The sequence below is a fragment of the Rattus norvegicus genome, chromosome 10 (assembly GCF_021556685.1).
Source record: "Rattus norvegicus strain SHRSP/BbbUtx chromosome 10, alternate assembly SHRSP_T2T, whole genome shotgun sequence".
In the NCBI taxonomy this organism is placed as follows: Eukaryota; Metazoa; Chordata; class Mammalia; order Rodentia; family Muridae; genus Rattus; species Rattus norvegicus.
Genome location: NC_141543.1, coordinates 11,436,228 through 11,445,123, shown reverse-complemented (window position 1 = coordinate 11,445,123; position 8,896 = coordinate 11,436,228).

Below are 8,896 nucleotides of genomic sequence, written 5' to 3'. Positions count from 1 at the left end.
AACAGGGTCTCAAGGGAGGGAGGGAAGATTGAAAAGAAAAAAAACAACTAGACAACATTACTACACAACTCTAGCCAGTGCTGAGGCTGAAGTGGATTTACTCATTCTATGTACATACAAATACTATGGTCAGTCCTAAGGCATAAACAACATAGTTAAGGAACGAAGAGTAAACAGAGTTCCCATGATTACTGTATTCAGGGTCTTACCAAGACCCAAGATACAAAGAATGCATCCCTCAGTGGTATTCATTTTGAACCTACTTCCTTGTCTTAGCCCACTGTTAAATTCTTGCCAAATTTCTAGAAGCAGCCACAAGAGCTCTCCACAGAGATCTACTTGCCTTTGCCTCCCAAGGGCTGGGATTAAAGGCATGGACCAGCACCACCTAGCTGGGCCTTATTCTTTAACTAGGAGTTAACAAAAACTGGAACATCTTAATTACAAATAGAGACCTTAACTTGTAAGACTTTACCTAGGACACACGGGAACTTATTCCTAACTGTCTTTACTGCAAACAGAACCCTTAAACTGCAAGGCATATGGTTCCTGTCTTGGTCTCACAAAATGATCAACATTGTTAGAAAAGTGGCAGAATACAAAAACAATTTATCAAAATAAAAAAGAAACAAACAAAAACTAGTTATTCTGTACCTCAACAACAAACAGTCTAAGAAATGCACACAGTCCTATTCACAACAGCCTCAAGAAAAAAGTATCAAGGATAGTGGTGGTTTGAATATGCTTGGCCCATGGCAAGTGGCACTATTAGGAGGTGTGGCCTTATTGGATGAAATGTGTCACTGTGGATGTGGGTTTTGAGGTCCTATGTTTAAGCTCTGCCCCGTGTGGAAAAGAAAGCTTCCTCCTGGCTGCCTGTGGAAGAGTCTCCTCCTGGAAGCCTTTGAATCAAGATCAGTTCTGTTTCCAGCACCATGTCTTCTGCAGGGTGCCATGATGATAATGGACTGAACCTCTGGAACTGTAAGCCAGCTCCAACGAAATGTTGTCTGTTATAAGAATTGCCTGGGTCATGGTGTCTCTTCACAGCAATGGAAAATCTAAGACAAGAATTAAACCTAATTAAGGAAATGGAAAACCTCTCCACTTAAAACTTCCAAGTTTCTAAAGAAAAAAGGGTTGGGAACAAGGCTGACAGAAAGATTTCTTGGTGGTCATGATGAAAGGACAAAGAGGACAATAATTCTGTGTCCTTGCCGGGGCAAACTTGCCAAGGTCCAGACTAGGCTGCAGCAAAGGTATTGAAGGAGTTAAGGTTTCTGGGAACCTGACCTTTGCCCCAGTGAGAGCTCTGTCTGTGATGCACTTGAGGTACCCTGTGTTTCTTTTGTGTGCCATTGTTTGCTTAGCTTCCTTCTATCCTCCTCTCAATCGTGTGATGGCTTTCTGATGACTCTGTCCCCCCCCCCCCCAGAACACTATACAAGTTACTATAGTTCTCAATAAACTTGCTTGCAAGAGCCACCAGTTTGTGCAAGATCTCCTGCTGCCAAGATTCCTGATCTTTTTTTCTTTTTGTATCCCCTGGGCCTTCCTCTAATGAACATGTCACTGAAAAAGAACCTACTGGTCCAGATCAAAGAGGCTGAGAAAGAAACCAGAAGACGGGAAGCTCTCCTGTGCTCACGGACTGTTAGAGTTAACAGTGTGAAAATGGACTGGTAGAGTTAACGGTGTGAAAATGGCCGTCCTATCAAAAGCTACATGCACATTTGTTGCAGTCACAGAAATAAAAAGAACATCCTACAATTCACTTGGAACTACAAAGAGCGTCCGATAACCAAATCAACCCTTGAGGAGAATTCCTGAATGCTAGAGGGATTGCCGTCACCATTGCAGAACTCGGGATGTATTATGGAACTAGGAAAGGTGGCACCCATCTTTAATCCCAGCACTTGCATTCAGGAGACAGCAGTGGAACTGTGTAAGTTTGAGGCCAGCCTGGTCTACATAGTATGTTCCCGGGCAGCCATGCTATATAGATACCCCGTCTCTCAAACATGAATTAATTAATAATTAAATCATCACAGATCCATGGTAATAAAAACAGTAGTACTGGCACAAAAGCAGACGTGTAGACCAATGAAACAGTGGAAGATGCAAATATGAACACACACAACCTTAGTGATTTAATATTTGAAAGATATGCTAAAAACATAACTCGAAGAAAAGAGAATGTTGTGGATCATTCATATGACACCTGTCTGACTGGGAACATATTTAACAAAAGAGGCCTTTTTGATGATACAGACAACCAGGACTTTCAGGGACTGGGGAATCCCAAATGCAATGCCCAGCCACATTAGCTAGGAGCATACTGTTATATTCTGTTTATGTGAAAGCATGCATCCTGCAAGCACAAGGTTACATCCTGTTTTGCAAAACAGATGTCTTGTAGGTGTCCTGGTTATCTCCAGTAAAACAAGCTTTTGTTTACAGAAGCAGAAACAGCAGTTAACCTCGTGACCTTTTATCTTGCATACACTAGAGTTGCATAAATAAGACCAGATGAGTACTAAAAATAAATAAATAAACATTTAGCAGCTGCTTTGCTGCTCTCTTAAGCACAGCACCTTTTAAACTTTTAAACATAAAATTGGTCATCAACTTAATGTTAGCCATCACAAAAGCACCTCCCAACAATGATTCTGGGGAAACTGGATATCCACATGTAGGAGAATTAAACTAGATCCAAATCTATCGCTTTGCATAAAAGCTAACTCCAGATGGACCAAAATCTACTGTGAAACCTGTTAACACTGAAACTGCTAGAATAGAAGATGAACTAAGTGTAGGAGAGGACTTTTTCAAATAATACTTTTTGACTTTTAATGATTTTTTCCATTTGCCCAGGAATTAAGGCAACAATTGACAAGTTGGGCCCCATAAACCTAAAAAGCTTTTGCAGTGCTAAGGAAGCACACAAGTAAAGAGGAAGCCCAGAGATAGGGAGGGAATCTTTGTCTGCTACACATCTGCTAGATGATTAATGACTAAAATACGCTTATATTTTAATAGAACTTCAAAGAACAAAGCGCCAAGAAAACAATCCATTCAAAAACTGGGCTGAGTTGGGATTTCTGTTGCTGCTTTAGAGACCCTGAGCAGAGCACCTTGTAGAAGAAAGAGCTTGTTGCATTTTTCATTTCCAAGTAAGTCTATCATCGAGGGGTAAGTCCAGACAGAAAGAGGTGAAGGCAGGAACCTGGAGGCTGGATCTGACACAGAGGCCACGGAAGGGTGCTGCTCACTGCCTTGCTCCTCATGGTTTGCTCTGTCTGCTTCTTATACAGCTTAGGATCCCCTGCCCCGAGGGTTGGGGTGGGGATGGGGGGGGACTAGGCTGGGCAACCTCACACCAATCACAACCAAGAAAATGCTCCACAGTCCTGCCTACAGGCCAGTCTGATGGAAACATCTCCCACTTCCTAGATAACTCTAGCTTGTATTATTGACAAAATATTAACCAGAAGAACATCTGAATAGTCATCAAAAGAAGAAATAAATCAGATCATATGGTTCATGCCTTTAATCCTAGCACTCAAGGCTAGTAGATATCTAGATTTTGAGACCAGCCTGATCTACCCAGTGAGTTCCAGGCCACCCAGAACCACATAGAGACACTGTCTCAACAACAAACAGGCTAAAAAATTTTCAAGAATGTACATTACCCTTAGCAATTATGGAAATGCAAATCAAAACAACTTTGGATTTCAACCAACCCTAGTTAGAATAACTAAGACCAACAAACCAACTGAAGACAAATCCTGGAGCTGGTGTGGGAGAGGGCTAAGCCTCAGGGACCATTAGTCAGCTTGTAAACTGGTGCAGCCACTCTGGAAATCAGTGTAGCAAATTCTCAAAAACCAAAAATCAACATGCCATATAAAACAACTATATCACTCCCCGACATAACACCCAAAGGACTCCATATCCTATTTCACAGACCTGACTCAGCCATGTTCACTGCTCCTCTACTCACAATAGCAAGGGAATAGAAACAACCTGTTGGGTGACAAATCTTTTCCTGGTGTGATGGTTTGCATATGCTTGGCCCTGGGAGTGGCACTACTAGAAGGTGTGGCCTTGTTGGAGGAAGTGTGTCACTGTGAGGGTGGGCTTGGAGACCCTCCTCCTAGCTGCCTGGGGATGCTCAGTCTATTCTTGTCTTCCTTTGGGTGAAAATGTAGAACTCAGCTCCTCCTGCACCAGGTCTGCCTGGATGCTGCCATGCTCCTGCCTTGATGATAATGGACTGAACCTCTGCACCTGTAAGCCAGCCCCAATTACATGTTGTCCTTTATAAAACTTACATTGGTCATGGTGTCTGTTCACAGCAGTAAGACCGTGACTAAGACACCTGGGAAGATCAACGCACGTCTACTCATCCCAGATAGGGAGCATTAGCACACAGGTGATCCCACTGGCCTGCCCTCAGAAACCTAGCAACTTACATCATCACCTGTGGCTGCCACCAGGTATATCAGGTATGTGCTGAGGATGAAAAGAATCGCCAGCCATCCCTGACCTCTCTGTTCCCTGCATGCCATCCCCTCTGCATGCTCTCCCTCTCTCCCCCCATGGCTCTCTGTCTGTTCCCTGTCTGTCTGTCTAGGGTGTGTTTGCCTTTATCCCTTCCACAGGTTCTCACTCCCCCCCCTCCCCCATAGGCCTCTTCTATACCAGATCTGTTGGATAGAGTGATTTCTCAGTATGCGTTGGCTCTGGCTGCCAAAGGTAGCTCCTCACCGCATTATATTTCATAACATTGGTGTCATGTCCTCTGAGGAACTCTCCTAAGTGTCTGGCCACAGTGTGTGCCCATCTGCCTGCTCTACCTACAACAGATCCGTTTTCTGGTCCACTAGGCAAACACAAACAATTGGTGAGTTCTCTCTCTAACTCAGCTTAAATGCTTCTCTGAACCTGACCATTTCCCTGGATAAGACTTCACTTCTCCAGCATGGTTTCTCTTGAAAATCCTGCTACGAGGTACTGTGTCGCCTGTGCTTTTAGTACCAGCCCCTGTCACGTGGACGCTGATTGACTGGACAGCGTGTGCCTTCTTGGTTCAGTCCATCTCTGGGATGCCTCAGACCCAGGCCTGGGACTGCTCTCCTCGTCCATGGGAACAGCATCCTCCCAGCTCTACTTCTAGCTTCTGTACTTATGGAACCTGGCTTCAAAGTACCGCCCAAGCGATCAGGGGACCATGAAAATATTCTTTCCTTATTTCTTTTACCTTGCTCCAAGCCTGGTTTCTTTCTGTCTTGTCTCCCTCCCCACACTGCATAAATGTTTTGCCTGCAAGTGTGCAAGGACTGGAAGTTGGAGTCAGATAAGAGCAGAAACTGCAGTGCACACCACACACACACACTGCCTGCACTACAGCATCTGCTCTCAAAACAGTTCTGGAGGTACGTGGGGATCATTCGTCTGTGAATTTGATTCCTAACTCTAGAGTCTGGTTCTTTAGCCCTCTGTGTTCTCCAAAGCCTGCCCATGTGGACCACATGCCCTTCCCGCCTCCTGGCGTTCTGCAGTCAGCCTGTGCTAAGCTAAGCGCATGAATATTCTCTCTCTCTCTCTCTCTCTCTCTCTCTCTCTCTCTCTCTCTCTCTCTCTCTCTCTTCCTTCACAGACCCAGATTTCATTACAACTTGGCTTTATTCAAGAGCCTGGATAACAAGTGAAACAACCACCTTTCCAGGATTTGGCTAGCACCCTAATTTCCTTAGGGTCTCTAAAGATGTTGACACCCCCAGACAGCAGGAAGTAGTCTAAAGATCACAAAGCCCTCATTCTTGCCTCACTACCCCTTCCTAGTTCCTCATTTTTAATTAAACAAAAAGGGAGGAATGTTAGTGTACAGGTAATTCCACTAGTCTGCTCCTAGGGACCTAGCAACTGCTTACATCATCATCTGCCGCTCTCACCCCCACTACCACCAGGACTGCAGGAGTGCTGCAGACAAACAGGACATCCCTCCTTTTTCCCTCTCTCTGTTCCACGCAACTATCTCCCCCACCCCACCCCAGCATGTGCCCTCTCTCTGCCCTCATAGATCTCTCACTGCTCCCCATATATCTGTCTGTCCACTTGTCTGCCTCTACCCCTTCCGCACTCCTCTCCCTGCCCCGGTAAACCTCTTTTACACCAGATCTGTTGCACAGTATAGTTTCTCAGGGGTACACCTTGCTTGAGCTGCCAACGACACCCCCTCACTGCTTTATATTTCATAACAGGGATCCCATGCCAAAACAAAGTACAGACACCATCAAAGTCCAACTTGGTGCATCCACAAGTTTCATTGGGGTTACTTGCAGGAATACGGATGAGGGGCTTGATTACCTACAGGAGCAGAAAAAACTCAAAGACAGCTGTATCACCAAGGCCTGGTGACAGCTGGCAAAATCTTGGGAATCTGGAGTACACTGCATAGCCTGCAGGCAGCGCAACAGGTTGGATAGTGTCCTTTCCAAGAGACTATCTCTAGTCTGAACCTTTTCCAGGTAGGTTGGCCAGTTTCTGTTTCTCCCAGGCTATCCTCAGAGGGGTCTTTGCACCTTGCTTTCCTTTGTCTGCTAGGGATTCTCCACTTATGTTACTGGGAGGGAGGAACAAGAAAATCTGATCAGTTTCAGGGACTTCCTGAAGCTATTTTGGTTTACCTCCTGGCTTAAAGAACATTCCCTGCATGATGGAATATTTCACTCTCGGAGGAAATTTTTTCACAACATCTACCTATCCTTCAGCTGATGAGAGGATGATGAAACTGTGGTGCATATACACTCAGCTGTAAAGGAAAATAATATCTGCAGTTACATGGAACTAGAAAATAGTACATTGAGTGAGGTGACTGTAGGGACCAGGGTCAAGGAAAAATACCCTGCCCCTGGTTTCCTCCCCTGTGACTCAGCTTTGTTGGCCAAAGTAGCCATGCTGTACTTTTCCACTAGCTCACTATTGATGAACCAAGAACCCTAAAAAGACTCTCTTTTGCCCAACCCTCTTGTTCAGAGGTGGCTGCACTGTTTCTCCCCAGTAAATCTCTGTGTGAGATTTGTTACATAGTGTGACTTTGTGGTATTCCTTGACTCCTGATTGCCAAGATACCCAGGTGTCCAAAAAACCCTTATAGTAACCCAGATGCAGAAAGACAAATGATAAATGTTCTCTCTTCCGTGGTTCCCAACTCAGATGTGAGTATAGAATGTAGAGTGATGCTGAAACCAGGAGGAGCAGAACACAGAGATATGAAGAGGAAAATGAAACAAATGTGGGCGGGGGGCTGTCATCGCTCTTGGGGTTGGGGAGGTCAATACAGAGAGAAGAAAAGGAGGACAGTAATATGAAGGATGCTTAAAAAAAAAACTTAAGGGATCATATTGTTTATATTTTCCAAACATTATGTATGGTGTGCGTGCGTGCCTGCGTGCCTGCGTGCCTGCGTGTGTGTGTGTGTGTGTGTGTGTGTGTGTGTGTGTGGACAGTTTGATACTATCAGGAAAAGACCCTTCAAACTAAACTTAAAAGAATTAAGAAAAACCAAACCTTTATTTTTGGCAGTGCTTCGGTAACTCTCCTTTCCAGTCTAAGAGCTGTTACAAAAGGGGAAGACAAGGACTGGAATATTTAAAGGTATGGACCACAGTGGTCTGGACTCTGCACTGTGAGGCATTATGTTTTGCTGTTTGTTTTTCTGAACAGCAGTGGTTAAATATCTACTCCTACCCGCTGTGATGCCTATGAAGCACAACAATAACCAGTATGGCCAGACATCTCTAAAATGCAATGGACTCCTGTCTTGGCAGCACTGGACACCTGAGTTTAGGACTGACCGGCCTTTCCTTTGAGAGAGGAGTGCAGTAAAACCACTGAACCAAACCACTCTGTGAGTAGAAAGAAAAGTTTATTTGTATAATCAAACTGCTGGGCTGCCTTTAGGAGACAAAGAACACCGGGCAGTGGGGAAAGTCTTGTTAGTTTCAAGGGGACAGTTAACACCAGGAGAAGAAGTACAAGGCCAGAAAAACCTTGGAGTTAATGCAGACTGAGTTAATCGTGAACTAGATGCCCTTGCCCAAGATAGTTGACCACTGGGGTGGATGTGGTGGTTTGAATAGGTTTGGCCCCCATGGGCTCATGTGTTTGAATGCTTAGCCCACAGGGAGTGATACTATTAGGTAAGCCTTGTTGGAGGAAGTGTGTTACTGTGGTGGTGGGCTTTTAGAGTCTTCTCCTTGTTCCCCTTGGAAGAAGATGTAGAACTTTAAGCTCCTCCCCCAGCCCCATGCAGGCTAAGGTAATAGGCTAGAAAGTACATTAGTACAAAAAGGAGCTGTGACAGGCGCCCTGAACTTTGTAGGTCACCATACATTAGCACAACTGACTCCATGATAGAAGTACCATTTAGGCTGTGAAACTGTGCAGGTAGACAGTACCACCCTCCGAAACAAAAATAAACGTCTAACCCATCAAAGTCCATAGTTATGGGAGAGTCTCTAAATGTATGAGCTTGCTTTGTGGATTCTGTCGTTCTGCTTCTGGCTAACTGTTCTTGCTAACTAAAGCATTTCTGTGCTAAACCCCGAGAAAGACTTGGGGTTACACTGGGATCCTGAACACCCAGCATAATCACCAGCTAGCTAATAAAGATTAATAAAAATTGGCTTAGATCGATCGGTCTGAGCAGTATAGTGGGAAAAGGCCAAAGGGGGGGGGGGGGAAATCACCCTGATACAAGGTACAAGGGCCAAGAAACAAAATCCTACTAATCCCCAAGCTTGCCAAAGAAACCCTCCAATCACTGAGCTGGACCCAAGCTCAGAACTTGAAATCCCACCAATTCTCACCCTGGAAATTACCTACCAAG